General features: G+C 42.4%; 1 long non-coding RNA gene across 1 annotated transcript; it reads left to right on the top strand.

Moving 5' to 3' along the window:
* The first annotated feature begins 244 nt into the window (after positions 1 to 244).
* Positions 245 to 27,260, top strand: LOC308059534. The gene is made up of 2 exons (XR_013926285.1): positions 245 to 15,023; positions 15,073 to 27,260. It is a non-coding gene; the product is annotated as an uncharacterized lncRNA (long non-coding RNA).

Genomic DNA, 27,260 nt, shown 5'->3' with positions numbered 1-27,260 from the left:
TGAGGTAGGGCAGTGAACCGTACACCAGCCTGTTATTTCCAAGGACTCAAAATATAAATCATCTTCAGAAAATGAGATCGAAATGAAACATGACAAAATGGAACATTTTATCTCGAAAGATTTTTAAAGAGCTTTGGGTTATTTATTGTCAAGCCAGCTGAGGAGGCTAAGAGAATAAAGCATCCAGAAGTCAGACTTAAAGTTCATAAACATTTTATGCTGTGATGAGTTTAATATTAAAAAAAAAAAAAAAAAAGGCTGCTTTGACCCCACTAACGAATTACCGGGTCTCTTAGCTTAAATGCTCTTTCATGCTGTTCTTTAGTATGCTCCCTATGGCGGCTCGGAAGGGCAGTTTTAATTAAACAATGTCTCTTAGCAAGAGAAAAGTAACACAGCAATGGCTTCTGCATGTCTCTTCCAGCTTCCTTCCCCTGCAGCCCTGACTGTGCAAGTCTATGCAAGTAGTTCAATAAAAATAATAAAATGATGAATATGTGCTGTTTGTTAATCTATTAAGGGTGCGGGGGTCTCCACCCGACAAGGGGCTGTGTATGCATTATGCAGAGCAAACCCAAATATTAACAAGGTTGAGGAGAACATGGGAAGGCTCAGCGGACTCTGTATTATTGTTTGTGGGAACCATCAGCAGAACAGAAAAGCTAAACCCATCATTATTAAGGAGAAAGTCTACTTTATACTGGAGTCACGCACTTTTAAGAGGGATTAACAGAATTTTGATGCTCTGGTGTCTTGTTATGTATTTGCACTTTCAGGCAGGACCTTTGGGATATTTGCTAAGTTACTGCCTTTCTTAACTCAGACGTGAACAATGAATGACTTTGCACCCAGAGAAAAGAGTACTTCTGTAAGACTAATGGGCACAGAAGGCCATGGTCCTTAGTGAAAATTATTATTATTGTATTTTAGAGGAGAAAAAATTGTCACAGACCGGAACTTACTTGCTATGCAGTTAAATTATGCTTTTAAAATATGTGCGTAGCACATGCATTGGTATTCCTGTGTACAATGTGGATGTTTTTCTGAGCTATACTAAAAGCTTCTTACCACAATGAAGAAATGCCATCAGTATGTGACCAGCTTTCTAAATTATTCAGCAGCAGTCATGCTGATTTGGGTTAAGGTTTATGCACAGTGACATTCTGTGGTACGTTTCAGGCTTGGAGGAACATGTTAAAAACAAGCGCTGGGACACATGACTATAGGACATGAAGATATGTGATAGGGAAGCAATGAGAGCTAGAAAGAATAAAATAGTGACTAACTTTTGGAAATACTGTCAGCTGTGGTGTCTACATGCAACAAACAAAGCTGGGAAGGCATGAGAGGAGGGGCACTGGATAAGGCAAAATGGTTAGAGGCAATTATAAGTTCATGTTAAATGAAAATATTTAGGACCTCAAATGATACCAGTGAGACCCGGGCTATCTTGTTTCCTGAGTCTGATGTTAGATTTCACACGTATAACGGACACTTGCTGTATTTTGAATTTCATCTTATCTGGTGCTTTCTGCAGTACGAAAATAGCAAGTGTCTATTTTAATCACTAATAAGACCAGTAAACAATAAATCCTTACCAAAAAAAAAAAAAAGTCAACTTAGAATAACATAGTCCAAGAATAATATCCATTTAAGATTTAAATTTAGCTGGGACTACTTATGCTCTCGGCATCCTCCTGTGCATTTGCTGGAGAATGTCTGGCTAGGTGTTTTCACATCTGTCAGTAAAGCCAACCCCTGAACGTGAAGTGCAGCACTTGGGAACACTGTGATTTTGTGATGATCCCCAGAGGACTTTGGGCCTGTAAAAAGCAAAGAAAGGATTAGATGGACCCACAAATGCATTACTATGTTTTCAGCTGCAAGGGGAACATTGTTGCTCCAGCTTGGTCCCACATGTTACATCGCTTTGGACGATGATCTTGCCAGACTGTGACTGCTGCTGTGTTTGAGAGGTAGAAACGTTAGATTTAGAAATCCTCAAGGCAAAAGTTGGGACTTGAAGGGAACACTGCGAATTATTTTAGTAAACACTTATTGCCTTTGTTTTGCTAAATGGCAAAATAAGTCCTCTAATGACTAACTCGGAGAGAAAAAACACCCAACCCAAAATGAAACACCAAAACAACCAGAAGTGAAAGAAAATCATCGAGCATCAGGAAATGAAAGACACTGATGGAGACTAGCAAAGACACGTCTGTGGTAGCTCAGGTTTCCCAGGTTTTTCCTGGGAAATTTCAAACCCTAGCGCAGACAGCAGTGTGACTGGCCCTTGAAAATGAGCCAGCATCCCAAGAATATCTGATGCCTTCCAGATTCCTCCAGGAAGAAGATGCACAGTGGAGAGGAGGCACGTTAGCCTGGGTGGTGCTGCAGGTGTTGGAGGGAGCTCTAGCAGAACTGGACAGGCAAGGAGAGCTCTGGAAAACAACAGCTTAAAATAATCATGGTATGGTTTCATACAGGGGGACTTACAGGAGTTATTTCTAATAATTTTGTCGTTACCTATACCTGGTTTGGTGCTGTAGGGGAGGAGAGTTCCTTACAGTGGAGCAGGCTTGGTTGTTAAAACATTAAGTGGCTTCTGAGTGAGATCCTTGGTAGGGAATTAAATGGTTTTGAATTTAAAACTTCCTATGTAATGAAGATGAGGAAGGCTGCAGACAGCACTTTTAGTTGAAGAACAGCTCTCCTTTTTGTTTCCCCCTTCCTGATTACTTCAGGCACTGCCAGTTAAAAGCCTAGTGTCCTGTTTGGGCAACTGTTTCTTAAACACGCTGGTGCTGATGCTTTCCTCTGAACACCACACGGCTGCCTGTTTTACACTAAAAGTCTGATGAAAATGTGTGACTTTAAACAGTGAGAAAGGACAGGCTAGCAAAAACATAATTAGTGTGATGGCAGTAACTGTGGTAAGCTTTTGACTTGCTGACCTACAATACTTTTTGTTTATTCATTCATATAAATGTTATATTTACTGTCTATCATAGACTCTTCTGCAATAACTTTGAAAACATTGGGTTAGTCTGCAAAGAAATTGGATTGTTTCCAAGCCCTGTGTGCATCTCCATGATCAGTAGAGTAAGAATTTAATATTTTTTTAGTGGGGGGAATGGGATCAGCAGCAATTCCCCCACGTGCACACCCTGTGCCTGAGTTCTCGGTGCAGACCCGAGGGCACTTGGTCACACAAAGAGGAGAGAGTCAGGCTGCTGATTGCTCTTCTGTAAACACTGGACTGTCTAATTGCTCTAATTTGCTGTGGTGTTGTGGATTCTTCATCTATTCATTTCACCCAAAGCCAGCTGTGCCTCTTTATGCAGGCATGAGAGCATCCTCTCAGCTAAAGGGAATTCTGGACTAGCTGTAGTAAGCATTTCTCTTGCTTTTCTTGGGTGGTGGAGTTTTGGTAGGGTTTTCTTTTTGTTTGTTTGTGTTTTTATTTTCTGGCTATTTGGTGGGGGTTTTTTGTGTATTACTGAAAGATTATAATACTTAGGAGCACCTGTGGTGATTATAAATTTCAACCTTTCCCTTCCTAAGACAGGAATGAAATGCAAGTGCATGGGTAACAAAACATGCCGGTAACTTGTCAGTGCAGAACACTAAAATAGCTTTCGTTGGATATAGATCTTCAAAGTGCCTTGTAAACGATGACAATCATAATGGCTAAATTAATTCACAACTTCTCAGATGTATGGACTTGATTAGATAATTAGCTAGTTTCTTTTATGCTATAGGGCATTTAACCTACTGGCTTCTGGGGAGAAGTATAAATGGCTGGATTCCTCCACCTCTGATTTTTTTCCAAGGATTCTTGTGGTCCCTATCAAATTGTCTGGAGCCCCTTCATTTCCTACCTGACCCAAGGCATGCTTTTTACCTCCATGAAAATCTCCAAAGATTTTTTTTATTATTATTTTTTGGGGAAAAGGAAAGGGATGAGCAGCAGGAGCAGATGTCTGCTGTCCCATCTGCTTCCCTGCCAGCCGCGTCCCGGTGCCCCTGGCTCGCAGGCACCCCGCTGCAGTCCGGCACGGTCTGTCCCTTGTGGCCACGGTGTTTCTGCACCATTTGAAGCTGAGATTTATTGCTGGGAGGGTGGACTTCAGTGTAATAGGTGGTGAATCGCCAGGGACACTGCTTGGAAAGTACTCCTTACCTAGGAATGCTATTTGGTGCCTGGGGACTAGTGAAGGGAAGGAGGTAAAAGGTTGTTTTCCCAAGCATGCCCTTTGTGACCACAAAGTCAGGTCCAAGGGGATTTTTAGTTCTCATATTTTGTGCTTAGACTCTGGAAAGTCTGCCAGACAAAAGAAGTAATTTTTTATTTTATTTTTTCTGTGATAGCTGACCTCTCCTGTATTTATGTAGCAGCCTTCTCTTCTCTACTTCTACTCTGCACCTCTCTGGGCTAAGCAAATCAGGCTGGCATTGGCAGAGGAGGAGGCTGCACTGTGATTCAAAGCCTTCCTACTCACGGTTTATCCCTGGACTGATTTTTCCTAGGAAGAGGGCCAGGGAGCTTAATCCCACATTTGCAGTGGGGACACTGGCTCGCAGCCCCTTTACGTGTGGTGCTGCTGCCACAGAGGGCGGGGCCCTAAGGCAAGGGGGTTTCCAGAAGATGTTAGGCTGTGAAGGATGGGATAAGAGGGTTGAAAGGGAACAGAAACTTCTGAGATCATGGAGCTATAGTCTGGGAAGCCCTTTTGGGCAGGGGAGGTTGCGTGATGATTGCAAGAGTTTGCAGGCTGTAGGCAAGAACCACTGCTCTGTGCCTGTCTTCCCCAAGGTTGCTGTGTCTTCTGCTTCCATCCATAGAGGCTCCATGTTATCATGTTGCTTAAGTTACTTTTGCAGTTGAAGTTGTGGTTCCCCTAAGTTTGCTCTTTGGGATTGCTTTGCCATCAAAAGCTTTCCTTTGAAATTCCCCCAGCTGCTGGCTGAAATTCCCTCTTGCTGTCTGCAATGAGTTTGGCAAATGAATTTTGTGCCTCCAGTTTCCAGTATAACCTGATGTGGCAATAAATAATGATCTGCCCCTGAAGCCAGTTAAAATAACGTCTTAAAATGTCTAATTAAAACTCAGCCAAACAGCTCATACCTGCATCTATTTCCTTCCAAAATACCCAAGTTTTATCTTCAGAGCATAAATAATCTTTCCTCTGATAAAATTAATAGCAAGGCATTACGCATCTTTTCTAGGTAGGAATACAAAGAGCACATGTGAGCTCCACCCTTCCCAAATATTTTGGACTTGCATCATCAGCAAAGGTAGCAGCATGTGAAAGTCATATAGCTAAAGAAATCATTTGAGGTGTTTTTTTCCACATTTTTCACTTATATATTCACAATAATTCACATTGTCCAATATTGCTAAAACGTCCGGGTAATAGATTCTGACAAAGGGCAATGGTTTTTGTGTTTGGCTTTCATAGAGGCTCCCAAGCACTTTCAGATGAAATCAGTATCTTGATCTCAGTTTTTGCAGCTGGAAAAGCTAGGATCCAGAATGGGGAAGTGGCTGGTCTAAGGTTTCTCCAAAACCCTTGAAACCGAAGCAGAGTCCCTGGGTTCTCATATACTCCGTTAATTTCAGACAGCTGCCAAGTCCCATGTCCTTATTTGTGTTGCAATAGCACTTAGCAACTTCTGCTGGGGTCAGGGCTGCAGCAGCCACCAGTGACCATCCCCTGATTTGTGCGTCTTGCAAACGAAACCCGTGTAGCCAGGAGCCAAAAGAAGATAGGAAAGTGTTGAAGTGACATATATAAGACCAGACCTTAGGGAAGTGAGTATCTTTACCGGGAAGTTCTTGCATTTCAGCCCCTGGACCCTGATTTCTGCTTTGGCGTCATGAAAATATCTAATAATTACCGCAGGGTGAACCTGCAGCCCACGAGCAGGAGGCTGGTGGAAGCAGAGGAGACCATGGGTCAAACGCAGCACGTGCTGCTGGCCAGAGGGTGTTTATTCTGTTTATAAATGCATTTTGTACACCTCTGAAATATGGCATTATATTCCAGTAAACACAGCACGTTAGGGGATATTGTTTTCTTTGAATGCTCATATCTATTTTCTTGAGCTAAGCCAAAAATGGTGCCTTAGTAGAAATGCAGCAACAGTTCAGCTACGTAACAGTCAATTAACATTGCTTGTAAGGTGAAAAAAAAAATAATGGGAGTTTCTATCTCAGTATTTCTAGCAGCTTTTTTGGTTTTCTTTTTTAACTGTCACAAAACAGTAACATATATACTGAAACCAGATCTCTGCTTGGTGGTCACAACTCTGTTCGTGTAATTTTTAAACCTCAGCTGCTTCAGTTTGATAAAAGATCTCCATGTTCTAACTAGATGAAAATAACAGTCCTCTCAGCAGGCATATATTTTTGGATGGCTCTAGTCATGAGTGACTTGGTCGGTTGCCTAGCTGCTAATTTAAATAAACAGAACTTTGTTCATTCAGCTTCCAAATTACAATGTCATAAAAGAAAAAATAATTAATTAAATCTGTCTTGAAAGCTTTGCAGTAAAAATAAATTCAAAAACGTAAGATTCTTCCCCTCCCTCATGGAGCTGGGCAGCAGAATCCTCTGGTCCAGCATTTGGGTGTTTTGGGTTTTGGTTTGTTTGCTTTTTTTCAATTTATATACCTTTTCCTAAAATCGGCCGTGGTTGTGCTCTCCCCCAAACTGGTGACAGCCACTGGAAGTTAATTTAGCAAGCAAACAGATGTGTTCCACAGGTTTTCAGTGCTAACACAGGCCTGTGGTGCAGGTATTTGCAGTGGTGGGGGTTGTAATGACAACTCTACTCCGACATCCTTCCATCACTCACTAGGAGTCATTGCTTCATAGCTTTTAGGAGAAGGCAGGTCGCTTTAAAGCGGCGAGGAGGATTTGCCAGGAGCAGACGTGTTCTAGGTGAAGTGTGAGGTGTATGTTTCCGCTCTGGCAAGGTGCAATTACTACACCCAATTACTACGCTGGTGTATAACTAAAAGAATATTTGCACCCACAAGCAGAAGTACTGGTTAGGCAGTAAGTGTTTTAAGTGTTGTCAGAGCCACTGACAAGGAAGAAAAAGGGGCTTGTGGACTGTCTTTTCCAGCTCCGTGACTGAGGACAGCTTGTCCTTTCCAGATTTAACTCTCCCCACCTGCATTCCCCTACAGCACTCAATTATCCGTCAAGGTTTTTAAGAGAAACAGAATGGCAATTAAGGCTGGTACAGCAGCGCAAAAGCAGTGGAAGCCCTGGGCTTGCTGAGAAAACTATCCATAAATGAATTAACTGCACAAATAATTCCAGCTAATTAGAGGTGAACATTCCCCAAACAACTCGATTCTCTCATTTACTTAATTGAGTTGATGGTTGCTCTGGGATGGAACAGCAAACCCTTCTGTGGCTGTTACAATAAATTTCGCTTTGATGGAATCTTTTCAAACGGTCCAGATTTTTTTTCTGTTAACTTGGGATTTGCCGCAGAATCAAGATAGCTGTGGTTTGTTTGGTTTATATCTTTGTGTTCAATATTTCAGAAGATGAAAGTAATCTAAATTTCACTTACGCTTCCCAGGTTCAGCTGAAAAGTGAGGACTATAAATAAGGATTGTTGATCAGTGAAGTAGGGTCTTCATTTCACACCTCAGAGAAACGCTGACAGGACTGACAACTTTCAAACTGATGACACAGATAAAACTACTCTGCTAGGATAACAAACCCAGGTGTTGCCCACGGTCTCAGCATGCTGCTTTTGAGTCTGCATGACTTCAGGGTCCTCGTACAAGGGAAAATGGAAGAAAACTAGGAAGCATTTCTCAGATGATTTCTCCCTAAGTGATGTGAGAATGTCGAAGACTTGAAACAGTCTCAACTTTTTTTTCAGTTTATTTGAGCTTCTCCCTCTTTTTTTTTTTTATTTTATTTTTTTATATCTCTTCATTCTTTTCCCCAGTCTTTCCCAGCAGTTTTTTTCAATATGTTAAAGTGGAATCCCACCCATAATAAATCACTGTGCTGCTCTGTAACCTTCAGATGAAGAGCCTCGCTTATTGCCCATTTGGGATACAAAAGTGATCGCTCAGTCTCAGTGTCCAGCTTTCTGTCCCATGTTCCACAGACCTTGAACGGTCCCACACCAACCACTGAACATCAATAAACCATCTTTCTTTCCCATTTGTTTCTTTTACTACTTAGACTAAAGAGGAATAAGTATAAAAACGCTTGATAGCACTGAAAGTATCCCTTTTCAATAAGACTAAATTCCACATTCCTTTTTTGTGTTAGGAATAAATGGGAGGAAATTTGACTAAGATTTTTGTTCTACTGTAATAGTAATGGGATGCTTGATGGCCAAGAATTTCCATTTTGGGATTTAAGGATTAGGGATGCTATTGAACACTTTAATAAAAATAATAATAATGAAACAAAATTAACAAAAATAAAAAAGAATAACCCCCCAAAAATGGGGAGAGAAGGTGAAACAGAAGAGTAGCAAGGCTGAAAAACAGATGGTAGATGCCTTTTTCTTCAAGGGAAGTAAATTTAGGAAGGTGTTATTGATCTCTGTTTCCTTGGAGTCATTAAATGCACTGGTTCTTTCGTCAAGGAAATAATTTAAGCAAAAGGTAATAGCCACAGTGCTGTTTGTCATTAACTTGTACCTGCCAATAAACAAGGAAATCCATCTGTTATGTAGTCACTTTCCTCGTGGACCCTCAAAGACATGTTCCACATGTCAGTGTTCACAGGGAAAATAAGGAAGGAGACTGCCAGGCCACCCAGGTCCTTTGCAAATAGAAGATTTGTTTGAAGAAATCTCGAGCAGGTCCAAGACAACAGTCCCATGCACAACAGTACTTTTCAGTTTCTCCCAATTGTGTTATTACTTCATCAGCAAAACTTTTCCTCTGCTGTTTCCATTCTCATCCTCTCCCAATATTACTTGGCATCTTTATGGAAATTCCATTTCTGCTCCGTCCTGCACCTATTTTTCTACCCCTTCTTGTTCTTCCACTGTTTCTTTTTCTTCTCACTATTATATTTTCTACTGGCACCAGTGATGCAAGTAAGTGGATATGTTTGGAGCAGGAACATTTTGGATGTTTATGGATATGGGAACATTTGTCTTCAAGTGAAAGGGCAGGCTCCCTAATCTGGTATATTGTTGAGGCTTTAGCTACTTTTTAAATCCCCTCCACCTGCCCCCCCCTCCCCCCCTTTTTTTTTTTTTATTGTTTGGATTTGATCTTCAGCAGATGTTGGAGAACAAATAAACCATATGCAGTGGTGGTTAGACATTACTCATGGTGTAATCCCTTTATCCAAATGTAAAAGTTAAACATATGAAACCATATCCTTAGATAACTGGGGAAGTTCAGTACTTACTCAGAAAGCCACCACAACTAATCCACTTCATTATCTGGTGCAGCTCATCCTCTCTTAAGGTAAGCAGGCAAAGGGAAGATGGATTCATGGCTATGCTTTTAAATAAATGTGAACTAACCACAAAGGTCAAATTCATCACTGATGTAACACTGCTGACTACGGTGGATTTACACTAGGGATTAATGTAGCCCTTTCTCTAATATATATTTTTCAGGAGGAAGGAAGATGGTTTTTATATAGATTCAGCACAAGATCTGCTGGCGTATAAACAAACCAAACAAAGAATTTTTCCCTTCTCTAACATCTGTTAGCATGAATGTCCACGTCCTGTGTATCTGCCACAGGTTGTTATAATATAACTGCATTACATTAACAAAAAATACAATAACCATTTGGTTTCTACTTTAAACAAGAACTTACGAAAATGACTTTCAGGTGGAGGGAGTGGTGGTTTGGCAAGGGTCTCTTGGCAGGGCTGTGAATTACACATGAGGGAAAGTTGTTTGGTGGTGGAGCAGACAAATTGCTTAACAATTAATAAAAATAATGCCTTGTGTTTCTACATGACAAGGTGCTGTGTGGGAATTATCCTCTCCCCAGCTGCTCTCCACCAATAAAACATAGCGGGTTCTGTAGGTTTTTAAATTGCAGGCAGTAAAGTGGAGCAGTGCTTTAAAAAAGGGTAACACCTTGCTGATTTGCACGAGTAAAACTGTAGTTATTACGCGGGTTATACATTTGACCAGTTTATCTAGACTGCATAGGCCTGCTTTTAAAAGCTTTGCAGCCCAACATCAGCCAGTGCTAAAGGTTTTGGGTTTCTTCTGTTTTATCTAAGAACTTCTATGAATTCTTTCCCAAGTACTAGACTGGTCTAATACGGTGTGTTAAAAAATATTGCAAAATCAGCTGTATTTGTTTAGGACTTGTATGGGTCAGTTTTCATCGGAATCAGAGCAGATTTAGCATCTAAATTCTCCTTGTACAAGGCAACTGAGACCCTACAAGCCAAAATGTGGATGTAAAGTGATAAAAGACTCTCGAGAAACTTATCACAGAGGTATATTTGAAAATGTTCTTTGGATGAGCATCTGATGGGGTCTTAATTCTGCAGTTTGCTTCTTGTGTAAGAGATAAATGTTGTTTGTCTGCCAAACTGTAGATCAATCAAATAGGGAAAACTCGCCTTGTTTTCTCTAAAGCAGCGTATGGTTTTATTCTGCTGACAGTTCTGCAACCAGATCTTCTCCTGTGAGAATGTCGCATCGTCTGCTGCAGTGTTGTTTGCTCTTCATGTTATGGGCTACATTGCACCTCTATAATGTCCTTTCTGAAGTACAACCAACCAGTCTTGCTCTCTTACCAAGAATGCTTTCTGTATCTTACAGAGTTCTGCAATTTTCCTTCCTAACAGCAATTTTTCTAGCAAGTTTTGACAGTAGAGATTGTTTCCCTTATAAGGCACATGAAATTTCTTGGAATTGCTGCACTGTCAGCAGATGTCAAGTTTTCTAAAAAGAAATCCAGGTTCCTGGATGTAGTTTTACTTAATGTAGTGTGTATGATTCTCGTAGCGCTGACGATGTTTTATCAATGGCAATTAGAAGCAAGCTACTGCGAGGATTTCCTCTTTTAGAAAGATGTAATTGAATTTATGTACTATACAACCAGCATTTTCCCTCAATTAATCCCCAGTTTTTCATATTTGGGATCATCTTGTTCCCCTGTGTATAGCTACTTTCAACTTTATATTTAAAGACATAGGTTTGGGGAAAGATGGTGCTATTTTGCTCAGAGCGCTAAAGCTGTTCAAACTAAAGCTCTAGAAACATGCTGGAAATCTTAGAGATTGGACTCGGCATACAACAGAAACTGATGTGACATTTGCTTTGGGCAAGGGTCTTGTGGATTTTTTTCTTCTGTAGCACTTGAAATCAATAGGACTGGGATAAATTATCCTATTGGTGTACCAGTATAAAATAATTATTTTGGATTTACCTTCTCCATATACTGAAGAATTGCCTTGGGTTTCATAAATTGTTTTCATCCATTGTATTAAAAGTTGCCTCATTTGCACCTATATCAGCAAAGGCTGAGTACTTGCCTTTGGAGTTCACAGAACCTCTGAACTGCAGCATTTTGGCTCTCTGCAGAGAAAACTTGATGAGGTAGATCTCAGCTGATGATCCGGTAAATCTCACATAAATGAGTACTGAGAAAGGCTGAGGGGAAAATAAATAATAAAAATCACTTTTAGGTTGTGGATCAATGTAGGAATTGGTACATCTCCATTTAGTTAACACATTTGTATCCAGAAGTGATGACTTGCATCGTGTTGGAGCGACTTATTGCATTGATTTTGGAGAAGTTTTTGTGTTGGCAGTATGGATGTGCAGGAGGCCAGGGGACAGCGTGGCACCCCAGGGTTTTCTGGCTCCAGCGCTGCAGGAGTGTGCCTCAGCCATGTGAAGGGCTGGGACTCACTGGTGGGTGCCACCAGCGCCGTCCCAGCCTGTGTCCCCAGCCCCAGGGCCCGTGCTGGTGTGCAGCCAGCTCCTTTGCAGTTACAGCCTCCAAACGGGATCGCAAAGAAGGTTTTGCCCATCAACAGAATAGATGTGGAGGGGCGGAGGGCTTGTCTATAGCTAAGTGCTGTGCTTGCCTGCAGCAATCATGTCAAAACAATTTACTTATTTTATGTGAACACTTTTTTGCCTTTCTAAGATGGGCTTGATTTTTCTAACCAGCTTAAGGTAATGCAGATTGTTTAGAGATAAAAAGAAATAAACTGCTCTTCAGGACTATCAGTCTAAAGGTTAGTGTCAGTTAAGTTAAATCTACATAGGCAGCCAGTGCCTCTTGGGCTGTTGGCTGCTCTGAATTGCAACAAGGTGTGCCGACTTTCACAGGACACTGATATTTCAACCGCAGACCTGAGCAGGTAGGAAGGTAGGGTTCTCCATTAGGGCTTTAGATATCTCCTAGGCCTATGAATCCACATGCTTACTGCTATAATTTTAAAGAGAAAGCATCAATCTTTCTCTAACAAGCAGTAGGACCCCAGCCCCTGATTTTGTATGCTAAGCGTCCGGGCAGTCGGCAGGTATTTGCTCTCAAGCCAATATTCCCAGTGCCACCTCCTCCTTACCGACCAGCAGGTGGGCTGGGGCTGTTCCAGACCCCCGAGCTGCCTGGTGCATAGATGGGCTCTCTCTTCTGCATTTCTGCCTTGCTGCATCCCACCAAGAAGTGTCTGAGATGGGGCTCAAATCGATCCCCATGGACACAGATAGAAACAGGACTTAACACCGAGTGCTATTTCACTTCAGCTTCTATGCCTCTACATCCATTGGGATGTTGAGCAAAGCAATGCTAATAAATACTAATAGCTGCTAATAAGGGTGCATCTAGCCAGAAGCTGGCAACGTGGTCTTCCTGCTGCTAGCTTCAATGTGCTGCGTTCAGATGATGTGCAAAAGGAATCTGTTTAGTTTGATTTGTTTGGGGTTTTTTTTAAAGTCTTCCTTAAAGCCTGATTTTCCTCAAATGCTTCCTTAGTTAAATTCTTGTAAATGAAAACATTTTGGCACCTACTAATCACCACCAGCAGCTAACATATTTCTTGATTAATCAAGTAAAGCCTCTTAAATGCAGTTAAAGGGACATTTTATGATTATTCTCAGTGATGCTTCTGCAAATGTGCTTGAGTAAATTTTGTTTGAGACTTTCCCAGTGTTCTTGGGCAAATAAAGCTTTACTCCTCCAACTAACAAGTTATTGTTTTAAGAGCTGTGCAGCATTCAGAAGCAGTGAACCTGTATAACTACTAAATTTATTGTGTTCCACAGCATATAATATTCATGCCTTCACTGGTTTCCTAATTGGAAATAAGGAAATGCAAAGAGGCTGGGCAGAGGAGCACTACAAATCCCCATTCCTAAAAATCTATAGAGATACTCAAATCAAAAGGGGGATACAATGTATTTTACCTAATTCTTCTTTGATGTAGTCCTTAGCTAAAATAATAAAGTTGCTGAGCATAGCAGAGGCTTACATAAAATATCATCTGTAGTCTTTTCTTTCTTTTTTTTTTTTTTTCCCTAAGAAAAAAAATTTCCTCAAATACTTCAAAAAATCCCCCAAACCTAGAATGGAAGATGCAACCAGAAACATGACAGGAGAAGCCTCTTCATGAGTTTACAGGGTGCAGAAAGCAGTTCGCCTCCCAGACTCCAGGCAGCCCATGCCTCAGAATTCCAGAGGCAGCTTCTGCCCTGCAAGGGTGGGGGGAGTGTCTCCTCATCTTCAACCTCTTCTTGTCCCAAGATTTGGAAAGTTGTCTTGCTAAGTCTTACGCTGATGGCCATCCCGAGAGTCCTCTTCCTTTGGAGCTTGCTTGTGGCTGCTTGTCTGGTCACCAAGAAAGAAGTAAAATATAAGAGGTAGCTGAGTATCAAGGTGCAATTTGTAGACTTCTAACCGCCAAAAAGCAATTGTCTGCAGGTGGTTTTATTGTAATGTTGGGACCAAGGCACTGTCGATCTGTTATGGAGGTATCAGGAATGATTTCTGCTGCTTTCTACCTCTACATTTACACCATGGAAGTGCTGTTCTGAAGTGTTGTGCTAATTAGGATCGCTTCAACATGGATTTTGTACATTTGACAGCTCTACTCAGTAGCCCAGAATGCTTCTGATGTCACATTCTGCAAAACGTAATCTTTACTCCTCTTAAGTCACTGCTTTGTTGAATTTCCAATGAGCTTCTCTTGATTTCAGAAACTCTGAACTGAAAAAAAGTCTTCAACAAGGATAGAGTTTTCCCACTTCTTTATCCCAGGGGTATTCTCATAAGATGCTCCCTGTGCAGTCAGTATGTATTCTTTTCAGACTATAAATCCTCAGAAGTATTTTTATGGTGATGTATTAGCTCTGACTTCTGGAGAGGACCTGAGTTTCATTTGCCTGGGAGCTTTTATTATAGGTGCCTTTGGAAGGGTGATGGCTGGAGATAGAAATCAAAAATAAAGGTGGAAAAGAATTACTACTTGTCAGAGACCTTTATCTTTCCTGCCAGTCTACAGGGTTCTGTGAAATGGCCTAGGATTACAGATCCGATAATGGAGGGCTTGCACTCAGCTAAGAAAGACCAAAACCCCATAAACTTTAAACCACAATATCAGTACTTGATTGGTTGCTTGCTGAGAGCTGAGCTTTACTACTTTGCTCCTCTAGCTGGGATCTGGGGAACATCTATCTTCTCAGTACTGTCAGTAGATGGTGAGCTAGCTGGTCTGGTAGTCTTGCCAACCTTCTGCAACAGCATCTGTTAAAATGCTCTAAAAGACTGTGCAAATTAATTACCTTCCTAATTTGTTTTTCTGATGATGACAATTGCTGGAATTGCTAAAGGATTGCTACATGGAAATACATAAACAGGGTCTTCCAAGGGAATAGTAGCACCTCAGAAAATGTCTTTCTTTAGTAGTGCTTGAACTTCCCTGTTTGACAGAGGACGCTTTGTCTTGTCGGTGAGGTTGGCGCAGTGCTTGGACAACAATGCGTATCTCTTTTTTTAAATTCTGCCTTCATTGAATTGAGTGGCCATAAGTGTGGCGGTCGTTTCAGCTTCTGATAGCTGAATGTTAAGGTTCGTAGGAGTTCACATATGAGTGTTCTGCCAAAGATGCCATGTTATTTTCCTTATTGTTCTCCCTTTGAGCTGTTTGAAATGATCTTGTGAAGGTCTCGTGAAGGAACTTTATATATTGCTCAGGGTGGAAAATACACATTTCTCAATTTATACAAATTTATACAAATACACTGGGGGCTTATGCTCAGATTGCACTTCTATACTAACCCATTTCTAAACAGAAAGAGGGGATTGGTACCTATAACAGAAAGATAGGTAAATGTTCAGTGATCTACGCTGATGATGTAGTCTTTTCCGCTTACTGTGCGATGGTGTTGAGAGATTTCCAAACATTATCCTCAGCTCCTCAACAATTTCTGCAGGACCACCAAAGACCTTTGAGCACCAGCCCTATGCACGCCGTGCTGGATGCTTTCAGGCTGTCAGTCCTGGCACTGGGAGGGAGGTAGTGCTTGCCACCTTCATTTATATTGAGTGGCTGGAAAAGCGTGATGGAAAGCACAGGTGGTCGGACACTTTGGCTTCAGAAAACCATAAAAGATTGAGGAAACCTGCATCCTGGATTCTGTGCCAGGGTGCAGCAGGAATGGGGTTGCCCCATGAGAAGGTGTAAGCCAAAAGCTGGAGTGACCCAACACAACCTGTGCCCTCCCCAGCCAGGATGAGTGCTGGGTGGGCAGAGCAGGGTGCTGGTGCTGGTGTCCAGCAACAGCTCCCAGCACAGAGGGAATGAACCAGGACCAAGGGTCCTCTGGAGGGTGGAGACAAGGCTGCAGTGTGGGTCCAGCCTCAGTGGAAAGGGGTTTAGGGTGGGGGTACCTGGGCAGGGGCCCTTGTACAGCTCAGTCAGGTAAATTAAAGCTCGCAGGTGTCCCAGAGGCCCCAAACCTTACATCGCAGAGAAAGAAAATCTTGTGCACCTCCTTCTGCAATATTCATTCTTTTTATCTTAGCTATTCACGGTGCTGTGGCTGCTGTACTTGCTGTGTGTTTATTAAGCATGACTGAACATTATTATATGAAGACTCACCTTTTCCTTATCTCTTTTTAAGTGCTCACTTGTTCCTCTCTTTGATTATCCCTGCAGGCATGTTACCGTAGAATTTGTACCTTGCTACTTTATCACTGCAAGGTGTATGTGAACCTCTCACAAGTTATCTGATGATCTCTTTTGCATTGCTAAGTGGTGACAGCAGGACTTCAGGATCATAGGAGAACCAGCAAGAGTCTAGTGTAATATTTATAATGCTCTTTTAAAAGCTCTGTGAAGCCTGGAAAAATCATGGGAGAAACACCTGTAGGGCAGACATGAATTTTCATAGGATCATAGGGCAACTGAGTCTGCAAGGGAGCTCAAGAAGCCTCTAGTCCAACCTCCTGCTCAGAGCAGGGTCAGATCAGGTTGCTCGGGGCTTACTCCAGCCAGGTCCCGAAACCCTTCAGGGCTGGAGACTGCTCTGAAGCAACTGCATCACTGTCCTCATGGGCAAAAGTTTTTCCTTGCATCCAGTCTGAACTGCTCTTGTTTCATCTTCTGCCCATCATCTGCTGTCTTCACTGTGCACCGCTGTGAAGAGCCTGGCTCTGTCTCTCGCCGACCTCTGCACAGGCAGTGGGGGCAGCTGTTGGGTCCCTTCTCCAGCCTCAACAAGCCCCAGTCCCTCACCTTTTCTCCCCAGGACATGTGCTCCAGGCCCGAATCATCCTGGTACCCCTCTTCTGAACTTGTTCTCGTTCAGCAAAGTCTTCTCTGTCTTGGGATGGGGGCTGGGGGGGGGGATTGGATGCAGTATCCTAGACCCAACCTCATGAGTGCCAAGTAAAGGAGAACCCTTGACCCTCCTGCCTGTGTTTTTGTTCAAACAGCTCAAGGTGCTGTTGGCCCTTTAACATTTCACACCTTTCCTTCCAAGTTGCAGTGTGCCTAGGGGGTGGCATAGGCTCCTCAGCATTTCTTTGAATGTCACCTCTTCTTAGGTACGTTTCCACTCACAACAGATTAAAACTGTCTGAGGGTTTTTGTTAACTTTCACTAATTACTCCCAGCACCACAGAGCATCCAGAGCATCACGGAGCATTTGCAGCACAGCTCCAGACAGGCTGGATCAAGTTAAAGAAAGAAGAAAAAAATAAGACTGAAAGTAAAAACTCAAGAAAATTCTGAACATAGGAGTTAGGAAAAGTTTTTAATAGTGTAGAACTGAAAAAGATCTATTCTATCAAAGTACATGAACTGGTAGATTAAGCCCTAATTTTTTTTTAAATACATGTATCGGTTCTGCTGTGAAAAACATTGCTATAAATAAGTCCTATAATAGAGTAACTGCTTCCAGCTTCGGTGTTTTTGAGGAAAATTTATTCTTGAGGAAAAAAACCTAGGCCACCAAAATCATACCCACTGCTGTCATACTGAGTATTAGGCAGCCGTGACCCCATAAAAATGGCTGGCTCAGCATCATTGCCTGAGCTGTCTGGTCCATTTTGGTGCAGAATCAGGGTTTAAGGGGGCCTTTATGGTGCGAACACAAAGCGGTTGAGGTTTGTTTATGAAGAGATGAAGTGCTAATCCTTCCAAACTGATAACAGCAATGCATTTCGAGCGAAGTAATGCTTTGGCATTACTTTTTTATGTACAGAGGATTTTTTGAAAATGGAAATAACTAGAGGCAGCTACTTCAGGTTTCCCAAGTGAGAGCTAAAGCTGCAGGTGATGTTCCAAGGGTTATGAATTTGATAGTTTCGGTTCATTCATTTAAGGTCATGATGAACTTTCGGCCTTTGGTTAGAAGACTTCAGCCAGCCAGAAAAAGATTGAATTACTTCTTGTCTTCTGGGAGGCTCTTCTCTCTGGATGGAGACTTCAGGCACTTGGGGGTCAGTGTGGAGCAGCTTGCACAATGTCATCTTGGCTGTGGCCCAAACCAGAAAACCCTTTTCACTGGTTTTCATTGCCAGCATTTGCTTAACCTTCACCAGCCCCAAGATGAGCAATGCCAAATAAAAAAGTGAAGAGAAAAACAGTTCAGATGGAGAAGGGTGACCAGGTGTTTTGGTTGAGGCTGGTATGATCCATTAACAAGAATCCTGTTTTGTTGCTCTGAACACAAAATCTGCTCTTGTGAATTGAAATACACCAGTTTCCATTATCCCAGACCTTTGTTCTTCCCTTTCCGACAGACACTTCTGAAACCGTGCTCTGCTTTTCCTTGCATCATGGATGTGATGGAAAAGAAATGGCTTCCTCAGCCGACTGTAGCAATAGTTTCTAGAGGATGGTTTCCTGAGGAGCAGCAAGCCTTGTGAGGGACTGGTACGGTCTGTCGGAAAGGATTCGGCCACCTTAGGGCTGCTCCCAAGGGATCAGAGCTGCAGTTCTTACAGAACTCCTGACCTGAATGTGCACATTCGTAGCTTCTCAGCAAATATTTGTGTAAGTTATTGTTTGTGTTAATTCAAATAAAGCCTGTAAATGAGCTGAAGAATCCATAACCCTTAAACATTAGTATTTTGATGCTGTTACTGAGAAGTGTATTGGTGGTTGTTAGTGAGAATGAGAAGGTCTCGGACCATGCAAATGTGTGTATCTACAGAAACTCCTGGAAGCAGTGTGTTTCATTAGGTGTCGAAACCTTCGATTTCCCCCTTGTTAACAAATGACATTTCAGTCTTGGATCGGAAAAAAAGCACGCAATTTGGGCAGATTCTCATTCCTAACTGGCTGGCCTGCAGAGTATGAAGTCAAGAAGGTAACAAATAATTCAAGAACAACAGGCAGGATACGTTTGATATGTTTGCACCCAGAGTATCCACATTTACTTGAAAAGCAAACTTGGCACAAACAAAGCTTCAGTTAATTCATAATTAACTACAGGTAAAGAGACCGGTTTGTAAAATAAAATAATTTGGCTTCACTGGGGCTACTTCTGACTCCATCAACGTGGCTAGCTACCTCTCCTGGCTTTTGCACACATTTAAGAACAATGTGGGGAAAAGACAGGTTCTTGAAATAGATGGCTGACTGAAATTGTGCCTTGGCGCTCTCAGCTTCACTTCTCATCCCACACAGCATGTGTTGAAGAAACTGTATGTGATTTATGTGCTTTTTTTGGATGGTTAGTTGGCTGCACATCTTCTCCTTTGGTGGGATTAGGCACTTACTGGAATTGGAGACATGTCAGGTTCTTGAGAGCCAAGTGCCAAACTGCAGTAAGTGTAGCAGAGTCGTATCCTAACCTAGCAGCACCTCGCTGAAATTAAAAGGCACAGAAGTTAAGTGTACAAGAGAGAGATAATCGTGCTGATCTGGACATGGGGTAATACCGCCAGTGCTCACATTTGGAAAAAGAAAGTTGAGTTTCGTCCTCTGAATCATGTCCTCTGAGCTTATTCAACATTAAAACGAGACGGAAAGATTGTCGGGGCACCACCTCTTCCAAGGCAAAACAGATTGCCCCTGGCTGTATTTCACATTATCTTCCATCTTTTCAGATCCAGCCTCCTGTAGCCTGCGCTTGCTGCAGCATCTCCGTGCTGCTCTCCCAACCCTCAATGTGATTGCTGTACTGCTCCAGGTTCCTTCAAAAACAAAAGTGCAAACGGAAGAGGTCCAAGCTTCATATCAGGGCAGGGAGGGAAAATATAGAGGAGTCTGTCAGGATGCAGTTTGTATTTCAGCCTCTTCAGCTGATAAGCAATACCAGTTTGGTATCACACACTTTTTGTTGCTCAGCTTGATTGCTTTCACTGCTGAAATTTGTACCCTAAGTGCATGGCTGTGTAAGTTTGCCAAATTGGGATTTTCTTCTTTTTAATTCAGTTTTAAACCTAAGACACCGTGTTAAGTGTTTATTTCTTATTTTAACAAAAGCTTTGTCTATCTGTCCTTAGAATCTTATTTCTGTGAGTTTGTGACTGTTTCCATATGTACTGTAATAACCACCATGCTGCCAGAGTGATGCGAAGCACTCCAAGCTCACATCACCAGGGTTTCACTCCTGAGTGCGTTCCAGTTCTCAGAGATTTAAAAGACCAGGAGTCTGAAAAGGTTCACGCTCACAGGAAACTGCTGTTCTCTCAATTGAAACTGGCTGTGATTCTCCAGCAAAATATAACTTAAATATAACTGGCTTGCTTACATCTGCATGGGCAAGCGCAGTTCCCTTCTGTACAGTTACCCATGTACACTAATTTATGGTGCTTGCAGTATGGTGGTTCTTCAGAGCAAAACGCTGGTGTGCAGGGTGTGCTTGCAGCCTGCTGTGGCTGAAGATAAAGCCGTGTTTGCTGAAGAGAGCAGTGCTTTCCATGTGTACTTGCAGGATACTATAAGGCTACAGACATGCTACAGACAGTCTCTCTTTTTGCGCTGCTTTCTAAGGGGGCAGGACTTTCCCTTCATCACAGACAGCGCCGTTCCTGTGTTCATTAGCTGTTCGGCAGGGTGCCGCTCCTGGGACAGCTATAAATTACTATAGTATGTATTATGCTAATGAAGAGGGGCAAGGGAGAATAGAAGAGGTGAACACGAAGGAATTCACTGGGAAGATAGAGAATTAGTGGGGCAAGGAGTGGGGCAGTTCCTGAGGAACAAAAAAAATTGTCAGCACGTAAGTGACAGATGTACAAAAGTGAGAATACATAATAAAAGCGGGTACAAAATATGTGCTGGTTAATAGACAGCTCTGGGCAAATGAGGAAATAGGTGAATAAGACTGAAGGGACATAAAGGAAAAAGAAGTCTTTCATGATGTAAGTTTAACACGCGCATGAAAAAAAACTGAAATGATTTATAGCCACCTTGTTCATATTTAAGGTTAGTGTGAACGGGAGCCTAGTTGCTTATTGATGCATCTGTGTATAGTGCCAAAAAAGAAAAAAAATCTTTCCTGTAGATCAAGGGTGTAGCAGATGTGCTCAGTCTTTTGCTTTCAAAGGTTGTTCTCTGAACGCTTATAGTAGTTAATCTCAAATTGAACAGCTCAGTTGCTTACTGAAATAATCACTCAGATGAATCTCTCTCTACTAAGTTAGCAGTGCAGAGGTCTTACAAGCAGGGTGCCTGCAGAAACTTAAATTTGAAGGCTGTTCATAATCCTTACTTGTTTGATATTTTAAAATTGAGACCATTCCCACAAGAAAACCTCTTTGTGCATTAGCAAGGCAGGAGAAATTGCAAACAGAAAATTCAACAGATACTATATTTTCCCTTCTCTTCCAGCGTTTTATTTATTTACTTTACAGTAACTAGATTTCCAAAATCTAAGTGAAATTTTGGTCTGATAACAAGCTTGCAATTGTTCATTTTAAAGTCCAATTTACACAAAGAATTGGCTGACTGAGAAGCTTAGGCTGCATGTGTTTTGAAGGCAACTAAGACACCGTTATCCCAGAGTGATAAGATAAAGCACCAGATGTGTGTAGGAAAATGTTCCTTGTTCCATCTTGGAATTATTTTTTTTATAAAAAAAGATAAATTATATTTTATCCTTGTCTGAAGAAGTTTTTGAATAATTATATGCTATCTTTCAAAATGGAGAGATGGCTTTCCCCCTTTATGCAGATAGGGATTTTTGAGTTACGCAGGTGCAATTCCCATTCTTTTTTTCTTTTTTTCTTTTTCTTTTTTTTTTTTTTTCCAATGGCAGAGTTTGGCCCTGTACATGCTTTCAAGCAATCCAACTGCAGTATTTCCCTCCTGGTTTGGAAATGTGAATAGTTATATATTTCCCATTCCTTGACTGTTTTGGCATCCCTTCCCAAAAGAGAGGAAAAACCTCATGAAGTTTCCTTTGGCCCACAAAAAGCAGAAACATCTGCTGCAGCTGCCAGCAGTGGGCTGGCCGGGGAAGCTGCAGCTCATTGCAGCGAGTGGCTGTGAGGTGGCCACCGCCTGCATGGCATTCGGTGGCAAGGGGAGAAGCCCCCCTGGGGCACCAGCAGCTGGGAGAGGGGATGAGCAGAGCAGGGGTACCCAGCGTGTGCTGGCCGGGGGAGCACGAAGTGCTCTGACAGCAGAGAAGTGCTAGTCCTGAACTGCTCTCAGAGGTTTTTAAAAGAACGAAGAAAATATATCCATTCCTGCATCCAGTAAATACAGCTGCTTGGCAAGGAGGGTGACTGGGAGCGATGGGCTGCGCGCTCCCCCCAGGAAGGAGCTGCAGTTGTTTCAGGTGATGCTGGGGAGAAAGCCGTGGCTGCCGACCCGCCGTTCTCATGCCATTTAGCACGTTCCCTCCCAGCAGGGCTGGCGACACAGCCCGTCCTGGCCGATGGACCCGAGGGTGCTGGTCCCTGCGAGGGCTCAGCAGGTGCGGGCAGGCCACGGGGAGCGCCTTGCAGGGAGCTCCGTGTTGTCCCTGGCTGCCCTGAGCTCCAGTCCCGGCCGGAGCAGGATGGCTGGGTGCAGCGGGAGGCTTAAAGCACACAGGCACTGTGACCTTGGGCTCTAAGGTCCCGTCGTCCTTTGGAAGATATTGTGAATTTATTCTGACTTCAGTCTTATTCAATTATCCTTCCCCCCCCCCCTTTTTTTTTTCCCGGCAAAAATAAACATGAAGTAGCCTGCTGAGTAAACTAAAAGGCCATAATAGTATTTTTAAGGCTTATGGGAATATATGAGAAATCTAATTTTCCAAAAAGCAAATAACTGCGTTACTGTATTCAGATTATGCTGAATCCTAAACAGCCAAACATTTGTGCTTTCTCTCTCTCTCAGCTCTGCCTCCCAAACAAATTAGGGCAGCTCCACAAATGACTGTGTTTTGGTGGTCCCAGCAATTGTCCACATGCATGCTTTCAGCTCATGGCTGGGGCAAAGTAATGCATTCTCTTTTAAACCCAAAAGAAAAAGGATTAGGCTAACCAGCTTCAGCTTATGTTTGCTAAGCATGTGCACATGGACACCGGGGGTTCGGCTGACTTGTGGTAATTTGTTAAGCTACGAATGAATGAAACTTAATTGAGAACCTCAGCCACACACATGCAGGGTACCATTTGCCTGCTACTTCGGAGCTAATGAAATGAAATCCACAAAGAGAGGAAGACAGCCTGAACGCACAAGAGTGTTTCAGGGCTGATAGGTTTAGTCCCCTCCTTTGCTATAGACTCTTCTGTGGCAGAGGGCATATCACTGGTTTTCTTTGTCTCCGTTTCACGTCATATAAAAGCGAGGATGATAAATGATAGTTTTGTATTTCACTTGGAGTGTTTGAGGGATAAACGCACTGAGGGCTGGAAATGCCTAGATGACTATAAACAGTAAAAATAAGCTGCCAAAGCCAGGTAACTTAAAAAAAACAACATAAGCCTAGTCAAGCCTTCGATAATGAACATGAAACCCCATTTAGATATATTGTTTTTCATTTTAGGGGCAAAAAAAGGACAAAACCAAACCACAGCTTTCACAAGACCACTGAGCCTGGAAGTTGTTCCCTGTGCCTCCACACACAATATCATCTTCTGTATTCCCCACTCACAGATGACATGAGTATTAAGAAGGAAAAATGAGCATTGTATATCTAGCTTGTGAATTATGCCAATATGTGATGCATTAAGCTTCATCAAAGTGTTTGAGGTCCAAGAAAGCATACTGGTATGGAAGCCACATTAGATTTGATTATTAAATGACTTGAAAGATAGATGTAGGTATTAACATAGCACACCTGCAGTTCTTCCCCATGCACTTTGATCTAGCAGATGATAATTTGTAATGGCATCACCTCAACCCCTGGTCCACCTGCAGTTTGTTAGGATGGCAGCCAACATACATTACGGGTCAGTTACTGGCAACCAAGATGTCTGGCAACAAAAAAAAAAAAAAAAAACACAACAGAAAACCAACAAACAAAAAAAAATGAAACCAACAAATTGATTGTCATTTGTCAGCAACCCTTCACCCACTAAGTGCTGCTTGTGAGGTGCTGGTGCTGCCCACTTGCTTCCACACCTGCCTCATAAATATCTACAATGCTTACATCCCTATCCTTGTCCCCCCTGGCAATTCCCTTGTCTTTGGCTTTTCTCACACTGGTGTTTGGAAGCGCCGCTAATGAAAGCGGATGCGAGAATGGCTTCTCGCTGGCACGGCCGGGTGCCTGCTGTTCGGAGTGGTACTCTACCCGGCTGCAGCTGACAGAAGGTGCTTAGCCCAGGGTGGAACAGGTAAGAGGGCCACTTCCGAGTCCTGTCATCTGGCAGCTTGGCAGGAGGAGCAATCAGACTCGTGTCAGCAAGATGAGAATTTTAATGGAGAATGAACCCGCTCAAGCTCATTAAGCTGGTCTTAATTCATAGCTTAAAGGTAGATAGTTCCCATTAAAAACAGATGTAAATAGATGCTCCCAGTCTGACCTAGTTTGCCTTGGGGTTTGCTTTCCATCACAGAGCTTCCTGGGGGCTAACCACCCTCCCAAGGGAGTAGTCAAAGGGGAAGGGAAAAGATGAAATTCCCACCGCAGAGTTTACAGCAGAGCCCTTGGGTTGGGGAAAGGTTTTGCTTTCCTTCCAAGGCAAAAGAGAAAGCTCTGGTGTCCTAGAGCTCTTCAGTTTGCGCTGAGACAAGTGCAAACTTCCATGAAAGAAGAGTGAGTTTTGGTGAGCCCCAGGTCTTCTCCTGTCCTTCTGTTGTGATGGTGGTGTTTTGGAAATAACTTTGCTACTTTCCTACAGCCTCAGGAAACTAGTAAGAAAATAGTACCATAGTGAAAGCAACTAGGGCTTGCGTTCTAGGTCTCTGTGCTGGGATGAAAACTTTTAACCTTTCTGCATCCAAGTGGCAGCCTACCTAAATTAAAGTAGAGGACACTGGGGTGAGCACTGTGCTACCAGGTGTTTCACAAAGTATGCTCCTCACTGGGGGTTTATTGGCAGTTCCCTTTTTCTTTTAATGTTTTCATCAGTTTCTTGCAAAGAGACAGAATGCACACACCCTTTCCAAATGACCATGTTACAAATTCTTCTCTTACTAAAGGACAGTATTGATGTTTCTTCTCCTTTTGCACTGACAACAGTTCTCCAGGTTTGTTATTCAAACATCAAAAGCAAAGATGGGATCTTTCAGCCAGTGTCGGGGCCGTGCCATATGCAAGAACACCGTGAAAAATTGTCCTTGGGTCTGCTGTTTAGTTCATGTGTGGTGCACCTAGAGTATATGGTAGAAAAAAGTTACATGTGTTTGTGGAGTACGTTGTATTACAGCCATTACACAGTACCAGCCTTTGGACGTTCCTCTCCGCTCCAGCTCTTTTTCCCCTTCCTCCTGTCTGTCCAAGGGATCACCTCTGGGTAAGAAAAGTGTGTGTCTGCAAACCAGGCAACAGATATCCTTAACAGGTAAAACAGCCACAGGATAGGTTTGCTAAGGTTGCTAAAGAAATTGTAACATCAGGATAATAGATTTTTATGGAAAGTCATGGAGGAAATAATTGCCTGTATGTATAGCTACAGTGAAAAGTAAATTCAATAAAGACAGTTATAAATGCCAAGCGTATAATGAAGTGGTAAACAGATCCATAACCTAGGACAACATAAGATCTTCTGAAAGTTCAGCATTTCTGATTATTTTTTTTTCCCTTTTCCTCTCACCTGGTTACGACATAGTCATGTTTCAAATCTGAGAAATAACAACAAAGCCTATTCTCTTCAGATGTACACCTACATGATGTTAATATTATTATTTATAATTACGGTTAGTAGTTCCTATTCTGAAACACTTCTGTTGCAAATACTGCCTTTAGAAAGCGTAATACTTTTGTTCACTGGGCGAGAATACTTTCCCTCAGAAAAACATAATCAGAGTACAAGAATTACACTTTTATCACTGCTCTTTGTGGTGTTCACACAGTTCTTCGCAAGGTTGTCCAAGCTGACAGTTGCAAACATTTCTCAGTATGATACTTTTTCAACCTGCTAAAATTCTGGTTTGTGCAGTTAAGTGTACAATTTTGTAATTTGCTGCTCATGGAAAAAAAAAAAAAAAAAAAAAAAGAAGAAGAAGAAAAAAAAATATAATAGTTGTTCAACCATAGTAAATAATAGTCAAAAAGAGAAGCACTTTAAGGACCACTGGATTTATAATTCCCTAGGTTTTGGAGCCATGTAGTTGAAAGGCAGGGGGCAGAGAATCCAAAACATGCATAGACTTACAGTCAGGAAAACTATAGCCAAATATTATGAGGACACCTCTGTCCTTCAGTCAGCATGTGTTAAATTAAGAACAACAGTTGATAACGTCCTTCAGGAAGGGCATCTTTTCATTCCCTGAAGCTCTAAGATATGTGACACCACCAATGATGGATTCCTGGGGTCACAGGAGAACAGAATGCCCTTGGATCCCCTGTTTTCCAGTGTCCTCAGGAGCAGGCTCCCAATCCGTGCCATTGTCAAGGTAACTCTGAGGACACTTCTTGGGTTTATTTCAGAATTTAAATTGATCAAAAGAATGTAAAGCAATACCCCAGCTCCAGACATGGATCCATATTTGACAGAACAGAAGGCGATGAATATACTTGTGTAGGGCTTCATCCAGGATGGCATAGCTCCACAGCACAGTGGTACCCATTTATCGAGGGAAGTTATTCAAAAATCCCAAGTGATTGTGACAGCCACCTGGTGGGGTGTATGCCACTGCCAAAACTAACAACAGACCAAGAGCTGATCACAGCTATAGGCTAAATCCTCCACAGAATTACGAGTTGCCCGATCGTATCCCATTTGAAAGGGAATGGTTTACTATTTACTGCTGAACGGCAGCATTCCAGACCTTACACTGCAGTTACAGCTGTGCTGGCCTTGCCCGCCTGCCCTCCTGTTTACGGCATTCACAGGCATCTCCCATGCATGAAACTTCTCAGATAACCTGTCAAAATAGAAATGCATTCCCGTAATTATAGGGGCGGACAAAGGAGTCTGTGAAGACATTTTGTTTTAGAAGAAGGTATAAGCTGCCTTTTACAATGTACTTGTCCCTCAGTTTAAGGCAAATAAGGGGGGTGGGGGGTGGGGGCAGGAGTCTGTTAAGGACCTCATATATCTGGGGTCCCATCAATGCCAGCGCCAGCAGCAGTCATAAAAGAAGCACATAACGTTCAATGGCTCTGTTCAGTGAATGCTTCTGGATATGGTGAGCCTCGTCCAAATTTCTCTGCTCTAAGTAAGTAGAAACATGTTTTAAAAAAAAAAAAAACAAAACAAAAACACA

Source organism: Falco punctatus, assembly GCF_963210335.1.
Source record: "Falco punctatus genome assembly, chromosome: 2".
Lineage (NCBI taxonomy): Eukaryota > Metazoa > Chordata > Aves > Falconiformes > Falconidae > Falco > Falco punctatus.
Note: the sequence above shows the minus strand (reverse complement) of the source record. Positions and strands in the feature narration are given on the sequence as shown.